Below are 13,991 nucleotides of genomic sequence, written 5' to 3' on the forward strand. Positions count from 1 at the left end.
AGCAATGGGACCCTTCAGGACATAAATCACACCGAAAATTGTACATTCGGTATGCATGTGCACATCCAGCCGTTTTCGTAATGGCCTCTTCTGAATGTGAGTGAGCCGCATTCCCATTCTAAATCCCGCGAGCGTCGCCGGCAGCTCACCACGGGGCCGGATGCATCTGAAAGTACTCGGAGGGGGTGTTTAGTCCAAGTGGAAGCCGACTTGTATCATTCGGGTTGTATGGCTCCGGCATCGAGATTTAATTATTTGTCAGCCTAAAAAGCTTTGGACACACCAAGTGCACTAGGCAACCGATTTTTTTCAGAACGAGGAGAAATCAGCTTCTGGGCCACAACAAGAGCGAGATGATGGAAATATTGTTGTGTTTTCAATGGTGGCTACAGCTCAAGTCTGCGCCGTGGCATTATGGCACAGATTACGCCACAGTGCCTGGCGTTTGGTAGTGTCAACATTCAAAATGATCCACATAAATGACATAACCGCGTTGAAAAAGAACGTTATGCCGCACACGTGATTATTTTCAGTATCTCCCCATTTTTATGTTGCTGTGCATTTCACCAGGCGTTCTCTCTTAACACTGAAGTAATGCCGCAAAGTTTTGGCCCGAAGTATGTCATACGGGAAGCGAGTGTATTATATGCTCATTACGAACTGGACAGCATTTTATGACGGTGTCATGGTGAAGCCGGGTTAAACAAGAAAGTCGAAGGCTGCAACATTCGCGATGCTTTGCATCTTTGCAGCTGGAAGCATTGCCTGACTTGATAAGATAGTGCTGTTGTCCTAATTCTTCGTAGACTAACCAGGAGAAAGGAGGGAAAGATACATTAATACTTCGGCTACATGCCTTTATCGAAAGGAATGTCAGTGCATTACATTACAGTACATTCGAAATAGCCCACCGATTCCATTAAACTCTTCTGTTGTTGTTGCTTTCCTGTTTAAAGGGAATGTTCCACCCTTACATGTGGTTTTGAACTGAAGTAGCCATCTTGAGGACCTTTTGATGCAGTTCACGGCCATGCCATTTTTAAGATCCAAAACCCTCTGGTTCCTGAGTTATGCGCCCGCAAAAAAGCGAAAAGGCTTATTAGTAGACTACTTCAAAGTCACCTTGGCATTAATGTCGTCATAGAAACGTCGTACGATTGCCGTATATTACAGGCTGTTTTCTGCTTATGGTCAGAACAGCATGGCCGCTGATACATTCGCACGAGCGATGATGCGGCACGTATGATACAATCTGCAGAAGGTGATTGGATGTTAGGAAGATTTCGCTGCTGAATGCGTGTCGCGAACGTAAGCTTGAGCACTTTCGAGTTGCGCGGCACTCGTCGCCAAGCAGGCATTTTTCCTTACTTCTAGGTCATATGTCAACGCTATAAAAAGATAACGCCACTGACTGCAAAAAGTACCACTCCGAAAAAAAGAACGGCACTCTTCCGAATGTTATAAAAAAGAAGACGCGACGGCAAATTCGCCTTTTTTCATGCTGGCGTTTTTTCTTCTTCTGATGTAGATACCTGCTCTAAACAAAAGGTCATGCGATCATTTAAAGTCAGTGACCTTGTTTGACCTTAAGAAGGTCATGGAGATCAAAATCATACAAGACTGCTTGAGTTTTGCATTTGAATAAGCGGCAAAGATTACACTAGGCAGTATGTTTCTAAAACAAATATTGACATGGGTCATGTTAGGGCAGTGACCTTTTCTGACATTTGGGAAGTGCATGGAACATGTATAAAACGGGTCTCTTTTCAATAAATTTGAAATGAGCACAAGCAACTACCTCGTACATCAAGCCCTAGATTGATAACACAGATTGACTTTAGCCTTGGTCTGACCTTAAAAACTGACCTTCGGTCAATGGAATCTGATCATTACATTGCTTACGTTGCCTAAGAAAGTATCTAGAGGTGTATGGTTTCCCTCTAACACTCCATTGTTGCATCAGATTGAACGATTCTCTAGAAGTAGACTTTGCAGAATCCATGGTCTGAAGATGACTTCGCAGAATCCAGTTTGACCTGTCGTAGGTCAGTGACCTTATAAAGCTCATCTAAATTTTTAATACTAAACAATCTCCTACTCAGTTCTTTACAGCTATGAAAAATTTGGCGTGGCTGCGCGGCGCCGTTCGGGAAGCATTCTGGAAAAACCTTCTGGAGGTCAAGTTGACCGCCACTTGAGCGCGTTTTAAGGTCTGGTCGCCGACTTCTTACAAGAACGGATTCGCTTATTTTTCTGCCTGGATGGTCCTTGGCTCTGTATATGACTTTGAGTCCTAAAAGAGGCATAGAGCCCTTATCTCTTCGGATTTCACCCTGAGCGTGTGTTTTTCTTCCTAAAAAAGTCGCCGAAAAGAGTATTTTCTGTTTTTTTAGCGTCCCGTGGGTGTCAACTATATCTTAGACAAATAGAGCGTGTAAACTTCCCGATAAAGATTATGTCCCCCTCATAATTTTCACACAGATAACGCTTATTTTTGTAAACCATGTTCTTCTGCGTGCAAAGGGCAATTGGACTTCGAGACATAACATTTCGCCAGATGCTTTTTAGCTTATTTCTCGCCCTATCCAAGCTTATGCTGGCCCTTCCAAGCTATGCGTGCGTGCAGTTTTGATTTTCTAACGATATGTTTGATTTTCCAAAGCAAGTGCTCATCTATGTATGGCAGCGTTAATAGCCCGTCGTCCGACAATACACACGAAGTGGTGAGCCTGAGGGCAGCTCAACGTGAGCCTGACAGAGGAATGTGGAAGGTCTGTTGAACGCCTCACGTCCAAATGTGGTCAGGCCGTGTGACACCACGTGACTAGCCCATGCATCACATGCCATTAGGTTCCAGGGAGGTGGAAACATTTTTTAGGCCGTGTTATTAATGACGCAGCGCATAAGCAGCCCCTTACCTGAAAAAATGGACAGATAATAACCGGTGGCCCAAAAAAGTTACGCCCTGGTTTCAAACCAACAGGAACCTGCCCTCCGATGGCCAGCGCTTCCGATTCCGCCACCTCACCGCCCCCTCCCCCCCCCCCTCTGACCCCCCCCCCCCCCTGTCGACTCGGTCTGTGGCCGATCACAGCCGCTGCGGGCGCTCATCACGCCAATACAATGCCGAAGCCGGCCACAAAGGACGCCGACAGACGGCGAACAGGCCCGGCCAGGGGCGGGGCCAGGAGGCGACCCAGGGGTCGGATCCAGGGGGTGATTCGGGGGTGATCCAGAGGGCAGTCCGTAAAAGAGGGCAGTCTTGGCAGCCGCCAAGAGAGCGTACCCTTCGCCCTCCAGCGGTCTCCGGGCAGCCGAGAGGCGTCCTTCGACTGCTGCTCTCCCTAACCGTCACGCAGCGCGCCAGATGCGCAGGCGGCGGGCGCTAGTAGACGTCGCCTTGCTCCCTGAGCGCGCCCCTGTCGGCGATGGCACCTGATAGCAGCGCTGTCACTGGCAGCCTGCTTAGGCGGATTACGGGCGGAAAAATCGTCCGCACAGGGCCTACCGTGCGGCTGCCGGCTGCCGGCCGTCGCCCTGTCGGCAGCCTGTCGGCGCCTGTATCACCCGATCGCGCCCAAAACCGGTTGCCGGTTCGGCTGCTGTCCGGCAGCCGCGCTGGAGGATCGGAAGGGAGCTGCTGCGGCCACGAAGTCACCGCCAGTCTCTGTCCGCCCGGCGGTGGACAGAGACCGGCGATAGCTTCGGCCAGGTCCGGTACACGGGAGCAGCAGAGTCAGTCCATTGTAGCGGTAGACGGCGGCCAAAGACAGCTCCAACCAGGTCTGGTCCCCTAGATCAGCAGAGTTAAATCAGTCCACTGGAGCGGCGCACGGCGGGCAGTGACAACATGTTTTAAGTCTTGTTGAGTCGAGCCACAGCTGAACTGGAGGAAAACCAGTGGTGTCCAGCGCTCTGCGTCTGTGGAGATGTGGAGCTTCGGACTGCCCTGGGTGAAGCCGTGCCGAGATGTTGGACATGACTCGAGCTCGTTAGCTGCTTTGCTCAAGCTTGTGCTTGACTCTGCTGCCGAGAAGTCAATTTTGACTCAACTCACAGCGGGTGGGACTCAGTCGGAATGAATGACACGTGAATGAGGCTCGGAAACGATTCTGGAGCAGTCGGATCTAGTGACTGACAACCATTGAGAACATAACACCTTTGGGGCTCTGTAAGCTTATTACATATTGCATATATGCAGCTTGAGTAGACTAATGCAGGCGTTCGGGACCCCATTTCATTGTCACGTAAGCTGTCGGAAAACTCAGCTGAAATCGACATGATTGTAGCTGACCCATCGCTGATTATAACCCAAACAAATTGCCTGATTACTACAACTGGGGCGACAAATTCCAACTCCGACACATTTAATTATGTCGGAAGCCTCAAGTTCATCTCGGCGGGCTGATAATAACACAGGTATGATAACTTAACACGGGCGGGCCGATTCCGGAACCCGTTCTGACTTCATCCGGAGTGAAAAAACGGCTCCCAGGGTCGATCTGATCACGTGCAAAAATTGGGCCGAGGTAGAGCAAAGCTTGTATGAAAGTCTTTTCACAGCGGGCTCCACCGCGTCCGGGCTCAGGGTTCAGGAGACTTCTCTCATCTGGCGGACCGAAGGATGACATTGAACTGGGCTCGAGCTTGGTATGAACTTTGTCGTTCGTTGTGGATGCAGCTGCATCCCAGTAAATCCGACGGCGAACTGTATACCGCTGGTGTTACGTGACGTCGGGCTCAGAGCGGAACGTGCACCCCGATGTGTTTTGCTAGCGTAAATTTCCGCCCATGAGCGCAGCCCATCGTGTCGTGGTTTACCTACGGTGGTCTCATCAAGAGTGGCGTTATATGCAGTGACCAGGGTCTGAGTTCATGAAGCACGACACGGAGAAGCTTCAGCAGCTGTCCGGTCTCGCGGAAGGAAGGGGGTTTCTGAAAGGAAGGGGGTTTCAAATCCGAGGTACATTCGCCACGCACCAATATTACCTTTTTCCACATGAGAGCACGTAAAATCTTTGCCGGACATATTCGCAGCATGATACGTTTTCCACTTATCTTTCCGATGACACACATGACACACCTGACAATGAATCGGCATATGAGAAGTTACCATTTTTGTCCGCCCTTATCACAGTAACGTCTCAGCCACAAACACCGCAAACTATACTGTTTGTAGCGTATTGCACATCACCTATGGCCAGTCGTTGGCTTACAAATTTACTTATTATTCATGAACCCGTTCAGTCGTTTGTCTTGCTCGGGTCAAACAACACTAAAAAATTATACGTTACATCACGCATCCTTTTGCCGTACGGGTGGCTGGGAACACCGAATGGCGCTAAATCTTTTGGGTGTGACGTCATGAATGACGGCTACAGCATATATCCTGTGGAGTTCGGTCTGTTACCAAGAAAGGACAGCTGCAGAGTTTCCAGGCAGAAATACTTACCAAGCCTGAAAATGAAATACCAACAGAGCACAAGCACAAATTTAGATACAAACAACTTAAAAACACCTGTCACCACGGCGTGTGCTTCTAAGAGCAGTGAGCACGCTACTAGGTCGGCATGTGCATTAATTTCCAGAGGCCTGCCTTGACCGTGGGGTAAGCTCCCCCCGCCTCTCAGGCGGCGTTCACTCACGCTGGAGATGGGCGGATGGCAGGCCACCTCAGTGCAGCCAAAGACGCATTAAAACAGCCGCTGGGAGTGCCCCCAGACCGCTCCACCGCCAGTGCGATTTACCCAGCCCAAACACCTTATTAGAAGTCCATTCCGTCATTCCGTAATAGCGAGAAACCCGACAATTTGGGCGTATAATCAGGCGCGGTGAACGCTGTCGCGGCGCGGAGCCGGCTAATGGACAACGCGCATGCGCCGTGGTGATAATGTGGCCTCCCGCGGGTCCCTACCAGCTTCTGTCCTCGGTGCGTGGGACGGCCACCGCGCTCGTGACGCTGCTCTCTGGACGGGCCAGCCACTCGGTGGGTCGCGTTAGTGCACGACTGGGTATTCAGTGGATTGGGCCCACCGATTTCTTAGGGCGCTCACGTGGAATGTTGCCGCATGCCGCATCTACTCGTCACTTTTTTCTGTCTTCAAGACTTCTCTTGATGTGATGCCAATTTTGCAGTTTTTATCTTAACCTGGGAAATATGAGTGACAGTGGTATAAACATTATGATAGGCGTTGCTTTCATACCGTTACAGCCAAAATCAAAGCAAAAGGTGACAATACGTTAATTTTTGGCCACATGAAAAGTGGGTCACGGTATGAAGCTAGTGGTTGAAAGCTTCTTTTGTGGCACAAGTGTTCTGCTCATTTAATACATACTAAGATTCCGAATAGGCTTAGAGCTCCAATAAATTCAAGGTGATCCTTGAAAATTGTGTGTTAAAGTAATCGGCTCCCCTTTACATCTGCAACAAAATGAAATGAAAACGCTATATGCAACGTGTCTCACCGACATCCGTCATCCAATGTTTCTGGAATTCTCGGCGAAATGCTGTTGTTCAAAGATCTGGTCCTGTCAATATTTCATCTGGGCGATGTTTTACTCCACGTTCGCTTCTCCGGGAACAGCTCTGGCTTATAGGCCCGAACATCACTGGAGCTCAGTGAAGGAGCCACAGGAGCCTCGTGGAGGAGCAACCGGAGCCTGGTGGACGAGCCACCGCAGTCTGGTGGACGAGCCACTGGATCCTCGTGGAGCAGCCACCGCAGTCTGGTGGAGGAGCTAGCGGAGCCTCGTGAAGGAGCCACTGGATCCTCGTCGACAGCCACCGCAGTCTCGTGTAGAAGCTACCGGATCCTGGTGGAGGAGTAACCGGAGCCTAGTGGAGGAGCCACTGGATCCTCGTGGAGCAGCCACCGCAGTCTCGTGGAGGAGCTACCGGAACCTCGTGGAGGAGTAACCGGAGCATGGTGTAGGAGCCATCGGAGCATGATGGAGGAGCCACGGGGGCCTCGGGGAGGACGCCACTTTCCTCATTCTCACGCATTTGTCTGACATTCCATTATTACATGAGAGAAGCGAGTGAAAGGAACAAATTGAAACTCAACGTTCTACTACAGAACTTTGAAATATTCTGCCGCCTACCTGCATTCGTAAAATATTTGAAGACCGAAATCAGCACCACAGGTTCAGAAGCATTGAAGTGTCTTCTGAAATATGCATAAGAATGTAGCGAAAAACACTTCGAGTTAACACGACGCACTGATAGCAGACGACGGTGAAACGTTTTAAGGTTTAAAAGTGTCCAGGAATCATTTATGCAACTCAATGAATTTTCCAGGCACTTCCACCTGCTTTTTGACCACAATTTTAGCTCTTTTTTCTCATTTTGTTTATAGCACGCCGCTACAAAATAGCTAGCATGATTCCGATTTGCAGTGAATTTTTCTGCGCAACAATTCCAGGGTGCATTTGTTCGATGTCAGTACTGAAAAAGATTATCTGAAGCTGTAATGTATCTAAGATGCTTTGGCAAGGGGGGGGAGGCAAAACCCGCCCATGGCAGACTAAACTTAACTATGGCTGAAAAATTCACTGGGCTATGGTTGAAACGCAACGAACAAGTGGGCAAGTAGTAGATGGGTCGACAGCGTACCTCATCTGGGTCGTGGCATGCGGCTGCCCCATGTGGCGAAGGGTATGTTGTATGATGCAGCTTGCTCAGCGTGTAGGTGCTGGTTTATTTTGAACATCATTTCACTTATCATTCTTAAAATTTCTTATTTTGAGAAGCGTAGTTTGTAACCAACCTTCGTGTTACTTATGGTCGCTTAAATTTAAATCAAGCGAAGCGGGTCAATCGATGGGACGCGTACCTGTGTGTAACTTTCGCTGACTCGTGATTGTTTTGTTTCGAATCAATTGGACTCAGTTTTTGAATCAGCCTCTCAGCCTTCTTTGTTATGACGTGACACCGAATCGCCTTATGATAAGAATAGTCCCATCACGCCAAAACGCTACAGCATTTCCATTTGGCCATGCCCTGTCTGACGCATGCCCCAGTTTGATATGATGTCGAGCCGTCCCCGCTGCCAACACATTTTTGTTTTGCTGTTTCACATTTCCGCACGCCGGTCGGTCGTCTGCGGTAAGTCGAGCTGTCGGTGTCGGGCCGACCCAGGCCCAGGCCCACCAGCGTCACAGAGACAGCTGCCACCCCCGTATTGTGGCTTGAATAGCCGGGCCTTCCTCTTCAGGACGAGTCGGCGTTCGTTTGAGGAACTTTATGCCTGGTGTTAACTTCAGTTTATGGACCGATGCCTGCCAGTTCAGTTGAGACATGCTGGGCCCCCGGGCACATAACGTAAAATGGTCCGTTATCCGCATCCGTTGTCCATTTATGGGCGGCGATAAATTCGACGAAGTCGACGCTTGGACATGTTTGGGATGATGTGGCGCTGCAAACGGCACTCTGCTGAAGCACGCCGCAGACTGAAATTGAGAACGGCCAGAACGGGTTTCGATGTTTTAGTTCCACCTCAATTTTAGCACATTTATGACGTCAAACGGCAGTCAGTCTCGCTCACGCCTTTCTGTTGTTGCAGGCTCTCGACTCTGTGGAGCACTTAAAAGCACAAATCACCGTACTCCCCTCAGCATACTTAACATCGAACTTTCATCCGTCCTTGAAACCCCTCGTAACATTTTATTCACCATTACCAAGCTAACATTGCCACAGAAAGAGCGCTCGTAAATGACGGCAACTCATTTCAGGGTTAGGGCCATGCTGTCTGAATTTATAGCGCATGTAATTTCGGCAAGCAAGAGCGTTGTATGGCTTGCACACGTTGCCTTTAGCGCAACACACGACAGGCCTGATGTGTGGCACAGATTGAGCGTCTCCAGTTTTGGAAGATTGATGCTTAAGATTTGTACTAAATACAATGGGTATTTAGTACAAATATGGAAGATTGATGGAAAATGCTGATGATGTTTCGCTGCAGTAATATATCAGTCACCAGTTTTCGACCTGCCATGCAACAAGTCGCTATTCGTGGGCAAAATGAACGCCTGAAATATGACTGACTGTCAGGTGCAAAGGAAAAGAAAGGTCAGCTGAGCCCGTCGCATTGGCAGGTACAAAGTACGGGAAAGTTCAGCCAAGACCGTCGTATTTTAAGTGCAAAGGACAGGAAAGTTAAGTTAAAACTATTGCATATCTGTACCAAAATCACAAGGCGGGTCGAACAATGGGCTGTGAATATGTCGACGTCTGTTCCTGCAAGGACGACGACATGCCTGCAAATTCCTCCTAGCTCCACGGACACGGACATAGGCTCTCGGACGGACCCAGGCCCGGTGAACAGCCGCTGCAAAGGTGTCGCGCCTGGCAGGCGCCCCATGTTAGCGTGACCCCAGCCCACCGTTCACCACCCCACCGTTTGAGCGCGTGACCCCGGCCCACAGCTCACCGCCCCACCGCTGGAGCGCTACCGTACGAGCCGCCGCGACCGACGACTACCTGTGGCCGGCGTCAGCGCCGGCCCCGTTACGATTGGCCGACCCTCCGCCGCCGCTCGTATTTTGCATTTCGGCGCAAATAGACGATCATGGCGTGCGCCAGGCGCCGCAGTATATCAGCATCGGCTCGGGAAAGCCGTTGGCGCGGCGTGCCAGGGGCGCACCTCGCGCGGAGTCGCGGCATGCACGGGCATGAAAGACTTAGATCAATGGCCTCACGTGTCTACCCGCAATGCATCACATCCGAACGAGTGATGCGACTCGCTACCCCTCCCCCCCCCCTGACCCCTCTTCCCGTGTGGCTTACCCTGACTGCGCCCCTGCCACCGGTTTAACTTACGGCCCCTGCGGGCCGATCTGACGATCCGTAAAAGCTGCGATTTCGCCTCCGGCAGCACCGTAAATCAGACGGTTCAATTTTCACGATTTGATTTATTCAGCGGCAATAAGTTAGGGTGATATTTACAGTTGCACAAGGCGGCCGGCCGCCGGCGGCAGGTGGCGCCCGAGTGGCCGGGACACGTCGTGCGGTCCGTAAGGCAGGCGACACCGCCCGACCATCGGAGAACACGCGACCATAAAATCAGGACAGCACGTAACAAGTAGATCTGAATACGCACCCCGGGGGCTTCGCCAACGAAAGTGGAGGGGAGGGTCACACGGGACGACGGGAGCGTTCGACCGCAGCTCCAGACGGGACAAATACGACTCGGCGCAATGGTAACCATGACGACGACGCTTAGCACTACGCAGACATCTGTATCACAATAAAAACGGGCTTATCACAATCGGACGCCGCCTCTGGTATATACAGCATCACAGACTTGCTCATGCAGCACAGCTTGAGCCGGGCAGCCAGCGGTGGTCGCCACTCCGCCCTGCCCATAGCCTCAGGGCCTCCTGAGCCGACACGCCCAGACCCCGAGGTCACGCACAGCTCCCCGGTCCGCGGGGAGGACCCGGAGCCTGTCCGCGGACCGCCGGCGAGCCGGGGCGGGGTCACCAGGTCGAACCGGGGCAGGGCTGACCGGTCTGCGGAGACGCACTGGATCACCAGCTCTGGAGATCACGGGCTGCTCCGGATCCCCGCGCCCCCAGGCGGAGACTGAGGCAGCCGGAGGGCATCACGCCTCCTCCCGGCGGCACTACACCGGATTTCGCCGTCTCCCCGGCTTGGCGATGGTCCTCGTCTCCGCGCCCGGCCGGCGAGCTGGCTGTCCTCCTCGGACATCAGCTCTCCGGGGCGTCAGCCTTTGAGAACGCGTGGCGGCCGCCCGCTCGCTCCGCCGACACCGAGCGTCGGCCAGGCGTCGGTCAGTTTGGCTGGAGCCCTCAGGGCAGGGTCGGAGGCCGGGCGTAAAGTGCGCTGTACGGCGAATAGTAGGCGGCCAGCGCGCTGGGGTGCGGGCGCGCCCAGCGCCAGCGAAGAGGGCGGCTTGGCGTAAGGGTGGTACCGCGCCGCCGACAGCGGCGACAGCGAAGACGGAGGCACGGCGAACGGCGAGCGGTGGGCACCCAGCAGCGACGCCTGGTACGCCGGGTGCAGCAGCGATAGCGCCGAGTCGCTGGCCGATAGGTTTGTATGCGTGCGCAGGTGCTGCATCAGTTCCTCCGTGCTGGCGAACCGCTTGCCGCAATAGCGCCCGTCGGCCATCCAGCTACACACGATCGGCTGCGCGCCGGCGGTCGTGCCAGCGGCGGCCGACAGCCCGAGCCCCAGGCTGGTCGGCGGATAGAAGGGGTTGACCAGGCCCAGGTATGGCGAGTGCAGCGCGCCGCCTAGCGCCTTGGCGTGCTCACACTGGGCACAGCCGGCCGGGCACGGCGCGCCGTAGCCGTGCGGCGTGCTGTAGGCGCACGGGCAGTACGGGCTCTGGCACTTCTCCCCCGGCCGGTGTTGCTGCTGCAGGCCGAGGTAGGAGGCCGCCGACAGGCCAGACTGCGAGTAGAGGCCGGGCAGGCCGGGCAGCGTGGGACGGAGCGCGGCCGACGCCGCGTCAGCGCCCGGCAGGTACGGCGGCAGCGGCATCGGCAGCGCGCCTGGCTTGTGCAGGCCGAGTCCCGGCCAGCTCCTTGGAGCCGCCGCAGCCGGCCAGCACCTCGGCGCCGGGCCGCGTGATCGGGCTCGTGCCCGACCCTGACGCTGACGACCCCGCCTCGCTCTTCGGCGTCTTCCGGCTCTCAGGCGAGCGGCCCGGCGACTTGCGCTCCTTCGGCGACTCCTCGGCGCGCGGCGCCGCCGCCGCTGTCGAGGCCGCTGCTGCCGCGGTCGCCGCCGGCGCCGGAGCGGGCTCTTTCCGATCCAGGTCGTACGGTTTGAATGTGGGCTTCTCTGCGGCAGGAGCCGTTGGAGAGGATGGCGTCTCCTTCTTCTCCTCCCTCTTCTTCTCCGCCGTGATCAGCGGCTTGGCGGCTGTCGTGTCGGCTCCGATCTGAGAACACGTCCTCTGCAGCATCGCCAGCGGCGAGGTCTTGGCGTCCATCTGCGGAGAAAGCATGACGTCAGCACGAGACGTCACACGACGACCACACGCGGCGCTTCAATAGGCGCAGAGTTAAATATTCTACTCCGAGAAGAAACAAACCACGCGGCCTCAAATCACCCAAATGAAAAAGACATTACGAGTAAGAGCGACTGCCACGGTGTTTTCGAAATGTGCTCAGCTAGCCAAATCCATTCATGGTCATTTAAACGACACGCGCGCGACCAAAGCTGCGCTGTCACGCCGGCTTCGTCTGATCTGGCGAGAACGTCCAAATTGACGAGGACGTTGGCGGCAAGATCAGAGGGGAGCCCTGCTAAGACTGAAGGATGGGAGCCGACAGATGACTTCAGTGAAATGGCCCGGCGCGTCACTTAGGATAAATCACGGTTTATCAGGAAAGTGGACTTCTTGAGCGAGACTACCACGATTTTTGAAATCACATCAAGATGGTTTGGACGCAGCATGTGCGTCCTTGACGCACGAGGAGCAGGCATTACGTTCTGCGGCTCGACGAAAGAGGATATATGCATATTCTTAACAGGTATCGCGTCGTGAATAATGTCGGCAAAACAACTTGTTTTGCAGCTTGTCAAAAGCTTTCATCTATTAGCTTAGTGCGATTAACCGTGCAAGGTGAGTGACGTGATCACGCGATGAATGACAAAAATGCCCAAAGGAAAATTGTACTGACATTTCGTGTCTTTTGTCGATATTTTTGCATGAAAATAATCGCTAAAATAACTGGGATGAATTGATTAAGATTGATAATAAACAGGCACTGCATGCAATAGTGAGGCTAAATAGATCACTCAGTACGCCGTGTGCCGTAACATGCTCAGTCTTGCAAGCTGAAAAATTTCAATTTCTTGCCCCTCTTTACTTGTTGAGTGCTACTACGACATCAACTTCCTAATGAATGATTCTAAAATATTGACTTTCCAAACTAAAAATCAAAAAACGGTCCCCGCTGTCATCACCTGTCAGACATTCAGTCATCAGACATTCAGACATCAGACAGACTATGTCATGCGATATTCGGAATGGATGTGCTTTTTCCCCATGGCATGGCTTCAGTAGCCTACCATAAACCAGCTCCCATCACGCAAATCTCGCGGAGAGCTGGAAAGAGCGTCATCCAGCGGCCGTTGCCGACGTGCACCCGTGTGACTCTGTCACCCTACAGCCGGTGCCGATGTGCGCCCGTGTGACTCTGTCACCCTACAGCCGGTGCCGATGTGCGCCCGTGTGACTCCGTCACCCTACAGCCGGTGCCGATGTGCACCCGTGTGACTCCGTCACCCTACAGCCGTTGCCGATGTGCGCCCGTGTGACTCCGTCACCCTACAGCCGTTGCCGACGTGCGCCCGTGTGACTCTGTCACCCTGCAGCCGTTGCCGACGTGCGCCCGTGTGACTCTGTCACCCTACAGCCGGTGCCGACGTGCGCCCGTGTGACTCCGTCACCCTACAGCCGTTGCCGACGTGCGCCCGTGTGACTCTGTCACCCTGCAGCCGTTGCCGACGTGCCCCCGTGTGACTCTGTCACCCTGCAGCCGGTGCCGATGTGCGCCGGTGTGACTCTGCGCTCCCAGTGTCGCTGCCCGCCCGGTGACTGGCCGGCCAGCAAGCCGAGGTCACGGGCCGCCCCACCGGCCATCACGCCACCTGATTTACTGCATGACCCGTGATACCATCAGCACAGTAATGACCTCACATGCGATAAATTAGCCGCCGGATGATTTATCGCCGCCCGCTTTCGCAACCGGAGGATTTATTAATTAAGCAACAATGGAAACTGGCAATCATGGTGGTTTATCGAGCGCGGAGGAACGCTGTCTGGCGCGGCTGTAAAATTACCCGGCAGGCTCTCCGTTAGTGGAAGTGCCCCGGCCGCTCGTGAAGTGGTGCACTAACCCAGCACTAACCCAGCTCCGGCCACCACTAACGCCGTGAATGACGACATTTCTCTCCAACAACCAGTAATCCAATATGCAAACAGGCCGTGGGCACCGTATATTCTAACCCCCAA

The 13,991-nt window shown here is 53.5% G+C and overlaps 1 pseudogene; it reads right to left on the reverse strand.

The window, feature by feature from the left end:
* Positions 1-10,723: 10,723 nt before the first annotated feature.
* On the reverse strand, positions 10,724-11,960 carry LOC119104414 (zinc finger protein Noc-like; annotated as a pseudogene).
* Positions 11,961-13,991: the final 2,031 nt, after the last annotated feature.

Source organism: Pollicipes pollicipes, unplaced genomic scaffold (assembly GCF_011947565.3).
Source record: "Pollicipes pollicipes isolate AB1234 unplaced genomic scaffold, Ppol_2.1 Scaffold_6052;HRSCAF=7182_pilon_pilon_pilon, whole genome shotgun sequence".
NCBI classification, from domain to species: domain Eukaryota; kingdom Metazoa; phylum Arthropoda; class Thecostraca; order Pollicipedomorpha; family Pollicipedidae; genus Pollicipes; species Pollicipes pollicipes.